At 41.3% G+C, this 13,298-nt stretch overlaps 1 protein-coding gene and 1 long non-coding RNA gene across 7 annotated transcripts in view; one reads left to right on the top strand and one right to left on the bottom strand.

Annotated features, from left to right (window-relative positions):
• The window catches only part of PDE7B (phosphodiesterase 7B), a 344,452-nt gene that overhangs the window by 77,640 nt on the left and 253,514 nt on the right, over positions 1-13,298 (bottom strand). The window lies entirely within an intron of this gene.
• LOC133047000 (uncharacterized) overlaps positions 4,083-13,298 on the top strand; it is a 124,554-nt gene continuing 115,338 nt past the window's right edge. For 3 of the 4 annotated variants that reach the window (XR_009690640.1, XR_009690641.1, XR_009690638.1), the window contains exon 1: positions 4,087-4,188. This is a non-coding gene — a long non-coding RNA (uncharacterized LOC133047000). Of the gene's footprint in view, positions 4,189-13,298 lie in introns of all 4 variants that reach the window. The other variant, XR_009690639.1, reaches the window with a different exon arrangement.

The following is a 13,298-nucleotide window of genomic DNA, read 5'->3' as shown; positions in this document are numbered from 1 at the left end:
ATTCTTCACCTAACTGGGCACCTCAAACCTAAGTTTCTTCACCCTGTCAATTCCTCACAGATATATTTTGTTTAAAAAGTATAAATGTAGCCTTCTTTGGCCACTTCGTTGGTTCCATTTCTAATAGTCCAACAAGCCCATGAATTAAAATTTGTTTCTTTTTCTCCTGTTCATCTGTCTCATGTCCATGTTATTATTAGTCCAGTCACAAGAAGTCAAGAGGGATAGAGGAGAAAACTCCCCCTCCCCAACAACTTTAGGACCTTTCTCTCTCATATATTCCATTGTTCTTTCTCAACCAGATCATTCTTACCATAATTTCATCATGCTTAAATGTCTTGCAAAAACAAAACAAAAGAAATGTCCAACCCCATGTTTCCAGCCACCACTTTCTCTCTACCACTTTATTTACAACAACACTTGGGAAAGAAATGGGTCTGGCATTGCAGGGGGAGCTCACTAAATATTTGCTGAAAGAATGAAAAAGTGAATGCTGCCTAGTACAGCCAAAAAAAAAAAAAAAAGGTCTCCAGTAATTTAAAAAAAATTATTAGAAATTAAAGAAATTGCAATTAGAAAAAAAGAACAAATATGTAAAAGAATGAAAAACTGTAAAGGGTTAATAAACCACTCTTCAATATAAGTCAAATGTGTTTATGTATTACAGATTCTTCTCAAGCATTTCTACATGTGGTCACAGAGAAATAGGAATTTGAATAACAGCAATAATAAACGCCTACTTTTATTGAAGGTCTGTACTGTGATGGGTACACATTTACTCATTACCTTTCACAATAACCCTATGAGGTCTGCACTCTTCAATCCTTTTCCAGCCCAGGAAGTTGGGGAACAGAGAGGTCTGGGCAGTTGCTACTGCCTGAACCCAAACCAAGGCAGCTGGGTCCCACCACCTTCAGGGGGAAGCTTTGATTTTTTCTCTCATCACAAATGGTAAAATTTGTTTTATATCTTTAAGGGAATGTATAAATAAGGAAAGGCTGTGTGACAGCATGGAAAAACAATGTCTAAAGGCCTGAATCCTGGATCTTAACTCTTTCATTATCATGCAGCGAGTCACTGGGCCTCTCTTTTTTGTCTGTTGTTTTTTCGCTTGTAAAACTGAGAAATGGGGCTGAAAGATCTCTTGAGTGCCTTCATTCAAAAGCTTATATTCGCAAAGTGCTGTTTAAATGTGCATTTGAAGTTTGGTTTCTTGTTCTTCGGAATAAACTTCATTTTTAAAGAACAAGCCATCATTGAGAAGTACCACACGTGGCTTCCATAGTCACCCAATCTCACAACTTCCAATCAGTTTTCCAAGGAAGCCTAGTAAATAATGTTTTCTAGACCATGGGACCCACTTCATTTTCTGCATCCTGATAGTACTTTATTTATAAAAAAAAGGTAAATGCTCTATTTCTGGTCAACATTGAGTTTTTTTTCTTTTTAGTAATTTTTTTTTTGCCCTGAATATGAAAGGAACACACGCTTGTGACATAACAACAGAAAAAGGAAAATAATAATCATCTAGAAATAATCCCTGTTAAAATTCTGGTGTGTTTTTAAAAACACAACTGAGATATTCTTATAAGATATGCAATTTGCATCCTGCTTCTTTTTACTTAAGGTATTATAAACATTTTCAGAAACTGTCTTTCAATGATGCAGTTTGCATGACAGGAAATAACCAACTCCCCCTTGAGAAAAATTAAAGCAACCGGTGGCAGCCTCAAATCTGACTTAAATTTGTTACAATAGTGCTTCCATTTCCTTCTTGGGGACAGTTGACAAGTGTCCTCAGCTGTCACCACCACACCCTTCTCTTTCTTATTGAAGCATAAAAGGTCAGGTGATGAACTGAGCAATTTGTCACTCAGCACCATCTGACCCAACAGTAGGAATATTGAAAAACAGTTGAATAGTCGCAAAGCCTAGTATTTAGGTGTATATTTATAAGTAAGTTAAGTTATACAAACATTTGTTCAATGATACTGAAGCAGTTTCATAACAAAGAGGGAATTGTTTAAATGTACTATAAAAATAATGATTATAATGTAAGAAAAATATTTAATATAGTAATTGGCACTTAAAGGTACAATATGGCATACACGACTGCCTTTGAATATTAACATTCATATATATATATAAAGATGAATTATAGTCCAGTATGGTAAAGAACTTGTGCTCTGGCATTGTATTTTTGAGGTTTGAATTTTGGCTAACAAGTTACTTCCTGGGAGAGTTGTTTTTCCTCTTTGAGCTTCAGTTTCCTGGTAGCTCAGATGGTAAAGAATCTGCCTGCAATGCAGGAGACTTGGGTTGGGAAAATCCCCTGGAGAAGGGAATGGCTACCCACTTCAGTATGCTTGCCTGAAGAATTAATTCCATGGACAGAGGAGCCTGGTGGGCTATAGTCCATGGGGTTGCAAAGAGTGGGACACGACTGAGTGACTAACACTTTCATTTTCACTTTTTCCTCATTTTAAATAGTAGTGCCTACTTCATAGGGATCTGTGGGGATTCAATGAGTCAACGTGCACAAAGCATGTAAAGCAGTATCTAGAATCTAAGGGTTCCACACATCTTAGCTATTATTATTGTTGATGATATTATCATTTGATAGGTGTATGGCATAACTGACCTAAGTCAGTCGTTTCCAGATACCCATGGAAGGGCCAGGTTTGCTGCACCAGATCACCTCAGCTTGTTTTGAGAATATACTATCTGGAAATTCAGGTTCAAGGTGTTTGCAGTTACAGTGTGATGGATACTTTCTTGAAGATGTGGTGGGAGCACAGAAGGAATAATTAGCTTCTTAGGAGGGCCAAAATAGTCTTCATAAAGGTCATAATACTGCATGAGGGCTTGGGCAGTGAATACAGACCCCCTCTCCCTATCCATAGGTTCCATATCCTTGGGTTCCGCATCCATGGGTTCTGCATTCATGGATAAGGAGTGTGGATATTGTAAGGGATTTGAGCATTCGCTGATTTTGATATCCACGTGCGTGGGGCTCCTGAAACCAATCCTCTGTGGTCCCGAGGGACAAATGTAGATGTCTCCCAGGAGAGGAGGTGCCCAGGTATAGGGGTGCACTCAGCAGAGGCAGTAGATAGATCCAAAGTCTGACTACATTTACAGTGGACCTACTAGGAGCCAGATGGGCTACTGGACACATTGATTTCATGTACCTCTCACCTCGTCCCAGTGAGGCAGGTGTTACAATGTCCTTCCATTAAATAGTTTGGGAACCTTTCCCAGGCTCACAGAAGATGTAAGATTTAAACTCGGGTCTGACTTGAAAGTTCATTGTCTTTCCATCGGTCTCTTCTGTTGACCATGGTTCAGTGTGCATGGGGCTCTGGCGGGCAGCCATGGTAGACCCTACAAAGAAGCAGCCTGCAAGGGTGTGAAGACCTCTTATTTCTATGTTCACAGCAGCCCTCCTGTGCTTCTCGACCTTGGGGAGACTGCAGCCTTGGGGAGCCTTGCATGAGATGGCTCCAGTGCCAGCCGCCTGTTTCCTGGGCAGGGGATTAAGCAGCTCCCCGGTTAATGTTGTTGTGGTGGCCGTTGTTAGGTGCAGTGACTCTGGCCACCTTCCCTTGAGACTTTCCTCTGTAATTGCTGCCACTTTTCTCAGGCACGGGTTTCACTGCCCTCTCTCCTAAGGTTACTTATCAGTAATAAACCACCCAGGTGCCCCAAGGCAATTTAGTTTGCTAGTTAGAAAGAAAACAAGATCTTGATCTTGTGTGTTAACCCTGAGATCTCAGTTTGGAAACACACAAAAGATTTTAAGGATGGAAACACTATTTTCCCATACATGTAGTTCAAAGGGGACCATGGTGAGTCTTTCAGAGCTTCTGAAACTCTGAGGGTAGACTGGTAATCAGAGGACATAACCCCTCATTTTGTTTACTAATGAAGTCACAAGAGATCGCCTGTGCCTGCTTCTGGGTAGGAGGTTGAATTTAATGTTATTTAACAAACAAGTCATTCTAGCTCAGTGACTCAGAGGGAAACTTCAGTCAAAAGAAACTTGACTTGCTCCTACTTCCCTCTATATTTTACTGTCTCCAGAAATCCAAAGACGCCACTTTACGCCAGAAATACTCCTGGTGGGTTAGGGTTTTACTCAAGGAAATGCTGCAGTAGAAAATTACCATTTCTCTGTGCTGTTTTCAGGTGAGTTAGCAAACCCTCTGGGTTCTGACACAAGGAGCCACGTTTGTACCAAAGAGAATCTGTGAGGGGAGGAAGGAGTGGGGGGCGGGTATCTGAACCGAGGTGTCTAAACTGTTTCTCACAGAGGAAAAAAAATTGCTGGTGAAACTTCCTTCCTTGTGGGCTTTATCATCCACTGCTTTATGCTTTGCTAAATCAAGAATATTATACATTGACACTCTAGGAGCATCTGAACAAAGTAGTTGATTTTGTGATAACTGTTCTGGCAATATGGATGGATGCGATTCCCAAATGGAGCATCCAAGACAAGCCTCTCTCTCTTGCACTGCAGGCCCTTATTTCCAGCTTTGCACTGGATATTTCCACTTGGACTATTCTGCAAACAACGTGTCCCAACTGAGCTCACCATCTTTTCCCCATCACTGTCCACTTTCCTCACCAATGACTTCACCTCTGGTGTTTCAGATGACCAGACCAACCCCTGGAAGGCCTGGTCTTCAGTATCAGCACATTTTATCTCCTCTTCTTCATGTCATCTCTGGCTTTATACCTTCATTTCTACTGCCATCATCGTATGCCGCCTGACTATATTTCTTTTGATTCATTGGGACTGTTCCTTCTAAGATATGGATGTGAGTTAATTTCCTGAAACACTATATTTTATCCATGTTTTTCTTACAATTCTCCAGCAATTCTCTTTCCTTAACGAATCAAGTTCAAATTCTTTATCTTGGCATTCCAAGCCTTTTCATTTTCTCTAGTCAACACACTTTACTACTTTTGGGCCCTTCTTCCTACTCAATGACTTAATGTCTCCCATGTGTCAGTCCAGTTTCACCTCTAGGCAATTTCTGAACCAGCCAACACTCCACCTTATCATTTAGATTTCAGCCCAAGATCATAAAGCCCTCTTCTCCTGCTCAGGGCACATCAGTAATCTTTGCCTTCTCTTGTCTCTGATTTACTGTTCATGTCAATTATTTGAGAACTAATTCATTTATGGCCTTGTATGGTCTTTGGTTTTATGTGTATTTGTCCTAGCCAATAGTAATGTTGTTGGGTCTTTGAGGGAAAAGGAATATCTAAACATTTCTTTTAAACACTCAGAATCTTCAGCCCAGGGATGGATACTGTAGGTGCCACCCTGCCACCCCACAGTCCCTGTGGACTAGGAAGGAATTATTAAGATATCTGTCTTCAGTGAATCTGGCAGACTTTGGTCCATTGTCATCTGAGACAGGAGCTAGCTGTCATGTAAAAGGTGGTTTCAGCCCTGTGGTTACCGGTGTGGTTCAGGGCACCCTGGCCTCATGGCCTGTTTGGCAGAGTGAGTGTTTGCTGAAATAATGGATAATAGCCCAGAGGAAATACTGGGCTCATGGATTCAATTTTCTGTTTTTTATCACTCAGATAAAAAATAAATTTGTTAAAGGATGTTGGCCAGGTTAATAGAAGGCAAGGGCTATTTTCATTTCTGGCTTTAGATGGTAAAAACTGTTCCTTTTTGAATATAGTTTTCCCCAGACAGTCAGGGATAGTGCATGGATCCTCCTTGAATACCTCATCCTCCAATAACATGTATATCCAGTTGAGTAGATTGGGTGACGACTCTTTCCTGGTTCCTGAGGTCCTGAAGCCCTAAACCCTGGCCTCCGTGTGCAGCTTTCCTTCACATCATTGTTGCTTCAGAGTTGCTCAGGTTTTAGATCCTCCAGAAAGCCGTCTCTCATTTCCCCAAACAGAGTTGATTCTTCCTTTCTCTCACTTCCCCAAAGTTTATTCCTCTCTCCTCAGAATCTTGTTTACACGGCGATCATGTCCAACTCTTTGCAACCCCGTGTACTGTAGCCCTCCAGGCTCCTCTGTCCATGGGATTTTCCAGGCAAGAATACTGGAGTGAGTTGCCATTTCCTTCTCTAGGGGACCTTCCCAACCCAAGGATCGAATCCATGTCTCTTGAGTCTCCTGTATTGGCAGGCAGATTCTTTACCACTAAGCCACCGGGGAAGCTCACTTTTATTCAATACTCATGTATTATTATTAGATGTATTACATCATATCAAAATGTATTTGCTTATGTCTCTGAAAAAGGACTTCCTTGATAGCTCAGTTGGTAAAGAATCTGACTGCCTGGGTCAGGAAGATTCACTAGAGAAAGGATAGGCTACCCATTCCAGTATTGTTGGGTTTCCCTATGGCTCAGCTGGTAAAGAATCTGCCTGCAATATGGGAGGCCTGGGTTAGCTCCTTGGGTTGGGAAGATCCCCTGGAGAAGGGAAAGGCTACCCACTCCAGTATTCTGGCCTGGAGAAGTCCATGCAGTCCATGGGGTCGCAAAGAGTCAGACACGACTGAGCGACTTTCACTTTCATTTTCGTGTCTCCGTAAATTCTTTGAAGCCAGTGTCTATGTCTCCTGTATCTTTGTATCTTTGGTAGCTGGCACACTGCTTACCCGAGGAGGCAATCTACCAATGGCCAATGATGAATAGTGACAGGGAACGAGGGAAACAAGGCGGACACCATCAACTCTGCCTTCTGCGATGCAGTGGCATTTTGGTGGCTAACCATCTTCTGGGTCTGGCACTTCCGCATCTGAAGTGCTGGGAGCCTTCAGCCAGAAACCCTGAGTGCCCCTCATGGAGTATGTTCCAGGTGAGTCAGCAGGCACCACAACCACAACCAGTGCCTTGCCTTTCTTCCAGAGGAAGGCAAATATTGAACTTTGAAATTGTGGGGCGTTACCTTGGCACTGGAAAAGTCTGAACTGGTCCCAACTAGAGCCTTCCTACTCTGTTTGGAGAGCTTGGGGCTGGGGTTCGGGACTGGTGGGAAATCATGCTCTGAGCATGATTTCTTTCAAATCTCAGTAACACTTTTTTAAGGAATGTTTCTATTTTATTTTCTGTTTTTAATTTTTTTGCCTGCCATGTGGCATTTGGAATGACTGTTCCCTGACCAGGGATCGAACCTGTGCCCCCTGCAGTGGAAGCATGGAGTTTTAACCACTGGACTGCCAGGGAAGTTCCTATTTTTTGTTTTTTAAATTTTTCTTTTATTTTTAGAAAATTGAGACATAACAACATAGAGCACTGTGTAAGTTTAAGGTGTACAACATGCTGACTTGATACCTTTATATATTACAATATGATTACTACCATAGTGATAGCTAACACTTCTATTCCTTCACCTAGTTATCATTTCTTTTTTGCGGCGATAAGAGGTAAGACCTACTCTCTTGGCAATTTTGACGTATATCACACAGTATTGTTGGTTAAAATCACAATTGCATCTGTGCTTAGTCCTTTAGTCGGGTCTGACTCTTTGCAACCTGATGGACTGCAGCCCACCAGCCTCATCCGTTCATGGGATTCATGGGTAAAGAATTTGCACACCAATGCAGGAGACATAAGAGAAGTGGGTTCCATCCTTGGGTCTGGAAGATCCCCTGGAGGAGGAAATGGCAACCGACTCCAGTATTCTTGCCTGGAAAATTCCATGGACAGAGGAGCCTGGCAGTGTGTAGGGCATAGGGTCGCAAAGAGTCGGACACGACTGAGCAGGTATGCATGTATAGAGATCTCCCACAAGAACCTTCTGAATAGCACAGGGAACTATACTCAATATTTTGTAATAACCTCTAAGGGTAGAGAAGCCAAAGGAAAAATACATCTGCAGCTGAGTTGCTGGGCTGTGCCCCTGAAACTAACACATTGTAAATCAACTCTGCTGTGCCGTGGCTGAGTCGCTCAGCTGGGTCTCACTCTCTGCGACCCCATGGACTGCAGCCCGCCAGGCTCCTCTGTCCGTGGGATTCTCCAGGCAAGAACACTGGAGTGGGTTGCCCTGCTCTCCTCCAGGCGATCTTCCCAACCCAGGAATCGAACCCAGGAATCTGCATTGCAGGCAGATTCACGTTAAAAAAAAATGGGAAAAAACTTTTCTTTCAGAAGTTTGCTAAAAGGCTGTCACCATCTGCTAGGAATTCTCTCTTAGAAAATGGAATTTATAATCAAATTGACCCCCCCCCTCGCCCAACGTCTTTTAGATGGGGATATCATTTAGCACCAGATTTGTAACATGCAGGGTGGCTTTTGGTTGATGGTCCTTATGTGAATGTATTTTATATTTCTGCAGGGTGTAATATGTTTAGATGGAAGATTCTGATAAAGCATGTGGGTCTCTAGGTCACTTATAAAGGTTAATATAAACATGTTTGCAAAAATTCTATTTTGGAAATTATAATCAAAGGAAAATATTTTGGTAGCTCTACTAAAATTACCTCATGCTTCTACAGCTAAAATTGCTCTGTGTGGAGAGGCAGGTCTGGAGGAATAGAACTTTAAATATCAAGATTAACAAACTAACTGATAAGAAAAGCCAATTAGCCAATTAACCTACTACTGTACCACCTCAGGGCTGGTCTGGAGCACCACGTTCTCTGCGGCGACTGATAGCTAGTGTCCTAAAACCTCCAGCTGATGCCCCTTCTTCCCCTCCAGCTCCATAGTCACCGGCTTTCTATAGTCATAGTCATCTTTGCTTTCTATGTCACTTCCTTCGCTGAGCCCACATGGAAATCACATCGTGTTGCTCTGAAATGGTTGCCACGGGAACATCTCCCCCTAGTTATTATCTACTCAGGCTCCTGATTATATTAAGTCAGGAGACAGAGATGCAACAGGGGTCGCAGCAGCCACCTGCTCTGCATAAAACTGTAATTGCTTCTGCTACGTTCACCTCTGTGGCCACCTGTCTCTCTGAACGCTCTTCTCTACATTCTCTCCTCTCTTGTTTTCCCCCAAACAAAGTCAGTAAATGAAATTAGTATGTCGGAAATCAGCCTGAGGATAATGTGAGAAATTACATTCCTTTCCCTCCTGCTTCCTTTCAGTCCTCTGTTTCAGAGCCACAAGTGGAATAAAAATCATTGTCACCCTTTTTCTCATTCCATTCTGTCCCTCCATACTTAGATGTTAAGAGGAGTCTGTTTTAAAAGCCTATGATTCCCGATTCCCACACAATGGTGCTGAAACCAGTTTCCTGCTACTCATCCAGAGAAGCTTCTGGAAATTCATACAGATGACTCTTTTCTAGATGGTATAAAAGATAAACAGGAAATGAAATTGGCTATTAACAAGTAATTTTATCTCACATGTCTATTGATCTGGGTGAATTTCTTTTATGAGGAGGATTTTCTGATCTTCATTCTCAGTTTGCAGGTAACATAGGAGGGGTGTTGGCTTGGAGTTCTCTTTTTGTGGGAAAAACTGTATAATCCATTGGCATTGTAATTTATTGTCCAAGTCTGGATATTATGATATTTGAAAGGTAGCATTATTAATAAGTATGCCTAGACAACAGGTACAAATTAGGGCTATCGCAGGCAAAGCAGGGTTTATATTGTCACCTTGTACATAGATGACAGGTACATGATTACCACAGTACTCTGCCCTCAAAGAATATGGGGAAAGGAGCACCTCTTGCAGAAGAACATTTGCGCATGTAGAAATTATAATTGTGGAGTTTAAAATCTGGATCAGCAAGAGAGTTTCACTTTGGCTTATCCTCCTACTGCATGTAAATTTGGTTAATTCTTAAAGTCATGGCACTGGGAATCGAAAAGAAGAAAATGTTGTTAACAAAGGAAAATAGACTGGATTGAATGTATCGATAGAGATATCATAAACTCCTTTACCTCAATTAAAAAATCTAACTTAAAGGTTGGTAACTTTTTTTTCTGTAAGGGGTCATATACTAAGTCTTCGGGACTTTGTGGATCACATGGTCTTTGTTAAACTGCTCTCCCATTGTAGGGTGAAAGCAACTGTAGACAACATGTAAGTGGATGGGCATGGCTGTATTCCAATAAAATCTTGTTGACAAAATAGGCAGGGTAGTGACACAGATTTGGTGCATTGGCTATTGTTTGCCCATCTCTGTTCCAGTTCTGTTTTAATACCTAGGAGCTGTGTTCTGATCGAAGGGCAGTTATTTTAGATAGGAGTTCTGATGTCTCCTGTCCTATTGTGACAGGTTGGGGTTGTGGCTAATGGGAGAAGTGCATGGATCTGACTACTTAGTCATGCTTTTGCTTGTGCATGTTTCAGCCGTTCAAGGCATAGCTGAGGTGGGTGGAAGAGGGTAAGCTGTCATGGACATGCTGGACAGGGAATGGCAGCCGTGTGGTTCTCATGAAGTCTTGTAGGAGGAAGGCTGCAGGGATGCAGACACAGGGAAGAGAGGTTATGGTGATACAGTTTTTCCTGTATTTTTTTTTTTTTTTTAAGTTCTAGATGAGATTCTTGGGAGAGTTTACAGAACTGAAGGCACTTGAGGAAAATAGGTCTGTGCCTATTCTTGGAAAAATTGACTCAAAATTATGGTAAATTACATTAAAAAAATCACTTGAATTTGGTACTTATGGTGTAGAATTGGAATCGACAGGTAAGACTAAAAGTTTTTGGAGGAAGTCCCAAAATATTCTTGGGGGTTTATTTTACATTTTTTTATAAGGTTATATTTAAAATGTTTCCCTTTAGGTGGAAAGCAGACACTAACAGCTCAGGCAAACCACAACATGGACAAGGATGAGATCAAAGAGAATTAAGTAGATTGTATACTATAAGGCAGTAGGAGATAGGACACATATATCTTATGTGACTCTGTATGACACAGATATCCACACATCTGCAGCTACTGAGTGACAAGCTGCTTCAGTTGTAGACTAAGGAAACTGTGGAGAGTGACCACAGTCATGTCATTGGTTCTAGACAATGGAATGGGTAGTATCACAAATAAGAAAAAGTCTCAGAGGGCTTCAGCTCTATCTGAGCTGCTCAGTTAAATGAAGAGGATGATTGACATTTATAATTATTTAATATCTTTTTGAGGAGACCCTTTATTCAGTAAGTTGACAGTTGCTAAAAGGTCAACAACTATCAAGAGAATATCATTTAGGATCTTGTAGTCTATGTAGGGATGAGGTTTTTTTTTTATCTAGGAAAAAAATTGAGACAGCTTATAAAACAAAGTATAGCAAAGGTGAATTAATATTGCCTTAGCATATATTACTGATAAAGAGACATGAGTGAAAGGGTTATCAGAGTGGAGTGCAGACAGAGGAGAAAGGGAATTATAAGATGGATGGCCAACACTGTCACTCAATGGGTGGGAGGTCATGAGCAACAGGCAAGGTGAAATGGGAATGGAGGACAGAGAGCAACCTGGGTCAGGGAAAGGAGGCTAGGGTTGGGTCTAGGTGCCAGAAAGTTTCTGGAGGATCTGCAGCAGAGGGATGACAGGAAAGCACTGGGTTACAGATGATCTATTATATTGTGAATAATATAACAATGAAATATTATCTACATTGACTTTCTGTTGAAATTTTTTCTACACTCCAATTTTTTTCAGCTTAAAAAGTAAAACAATGTATTGAAAAACCCAAGTGTTACAGAAGCCTAAGATGTAGACAGTTAAATATTCCATAGTTCCACCTGCAAAGATAACCATTCTTAGCAGTTGAGGTTGCTCATTAATACTAGGATACATGGAAGCAACCTAGATGCCCATCAGCAGATGAATGGATAAGGAAGCTGTGGTACATATACACCATGGAATATTACTCAGCCATTAAAAAGAAGCAACCTAGATGCCCATCAGCAGATGAATGGATAAGGAAGCTGTGGTACATATACACCATGGAATATTACTCAGCCATTAAAAAGAAGCAACCTAGATGCCCATCAGCAGATGAATGGATAAGGAAGCTGTGGTACATATACACCATGGAATATTACTCAGCCATTAAAAAGAATTCATTTGAACCAGTCCTAATGAGATGGATGAAGCTGGAGCCCATTATACAGAGTGAAGTAAGCCAGAAAGATAAAGAACATTACAGCATACTAACCCATATATATGGAATTTAGAAAGGTGATAACGATAACCCTATATGCAAAACAGAAAAAGAGACACAGAAATACAGAACAGACTTTTGAACTTTGTGGGAAAATGTGAGGGTGGGATATTTCAACAGAACAGCATGTATACTATCTATGGTGAAACAGATCACCAGCCCAGGTGGGATGCATGAGACAAGTGCTCCGGCCTGGTGCACTGGGAAGACCCAGAGGAATCGGGTGGAGAGGGAGGTGGGAGGGGGGATCGGGATTGGGAATACATGTAAATCCATGGCTGATTCATATCAATGTATGACAAAACCCACTGGAAAAAAAAAATAATAATAATAAAAATAAATTAAAATAAAATAAAATAAAATAAAAAGAAATAAAAAAAAAAAAGAAAAAAAAATACTAGGATAAATAAATTTAAAAAAAAGAGTTTATCATTTGGAACCTTGGAATTATAGGGGGAAATGTCTCCTATTTTCCTAATTTGTTCATGCTGTATATTAGAACCCATGACATAACATCTCATTTACTATTGAAAAGAGGTTTTTTGGTTATTTTCTGCCTCTAACCCTCAGAATGTGGTTCTGTTGAGGGTCCTGGTCTACATGGGACAGTAAATTAGACCCTTGCTCATCCCCATACTCCTTGGTGAAGCCATATGGCTGGGACCTGGAAATCCATAGAGGTTAGAGGCTGTCTCAAGGGGTAACTTCCATGGGTAGCTGGAACAACCCATTCAGGGTTATAAGGAGGGGTTAAGAGACACTGTCGGCTTCCCTGGTGGCTGAGCAGTAAAGAATCTGCCTGCCAAAGCAGAAGATGTGAGTTTGATCCCTGGGTCAGGAAGATCCCTTGGAGGAGGAAATGGCAACCCACTCCAGTATTCTTGGCTGGGAAATCCCATGAGCAGAGGAGCCTGCATACTACAGTCCACGGGGTTGCAAAGAGTCAGACACAACAGTGACTAAACAACAACAACAGCAATAAGAGACACTGTCGAAGCTCCTCACAGGCTGTGACCAAAACTGCATTAGTCTAGTGACTCAGATTCTAGCCTCTAAAATGCAGTTTTGGGGGAATGGGTGAGGGGGTTTGTCTCTAGTATGAAAAGAGTTACTCCAAATCTCTGTCTCTGAAAGAATTGCAAAGACAGATATTGCACACTGATATGGGAGGTGAATAAGCCAGGAGAAATACA

Source organism: Dama dama, chromosome 26 (genome assembly GCF_033118175.1).
Source record: "Dama dama isolate Ldn47 chromosome 26, ASM3311817v1, whole genome shotgun sequence".
Classification (NCBI taxonomy): domain Eukaryota; kingdom Metazoa; phylum Chordata; class Mammalia; order Artiodactyla; family Cervidae; genus Dama; species Dama dama.
This window is presented reverse-complemented; position numbering and strand designations above follow the sequence as displayed.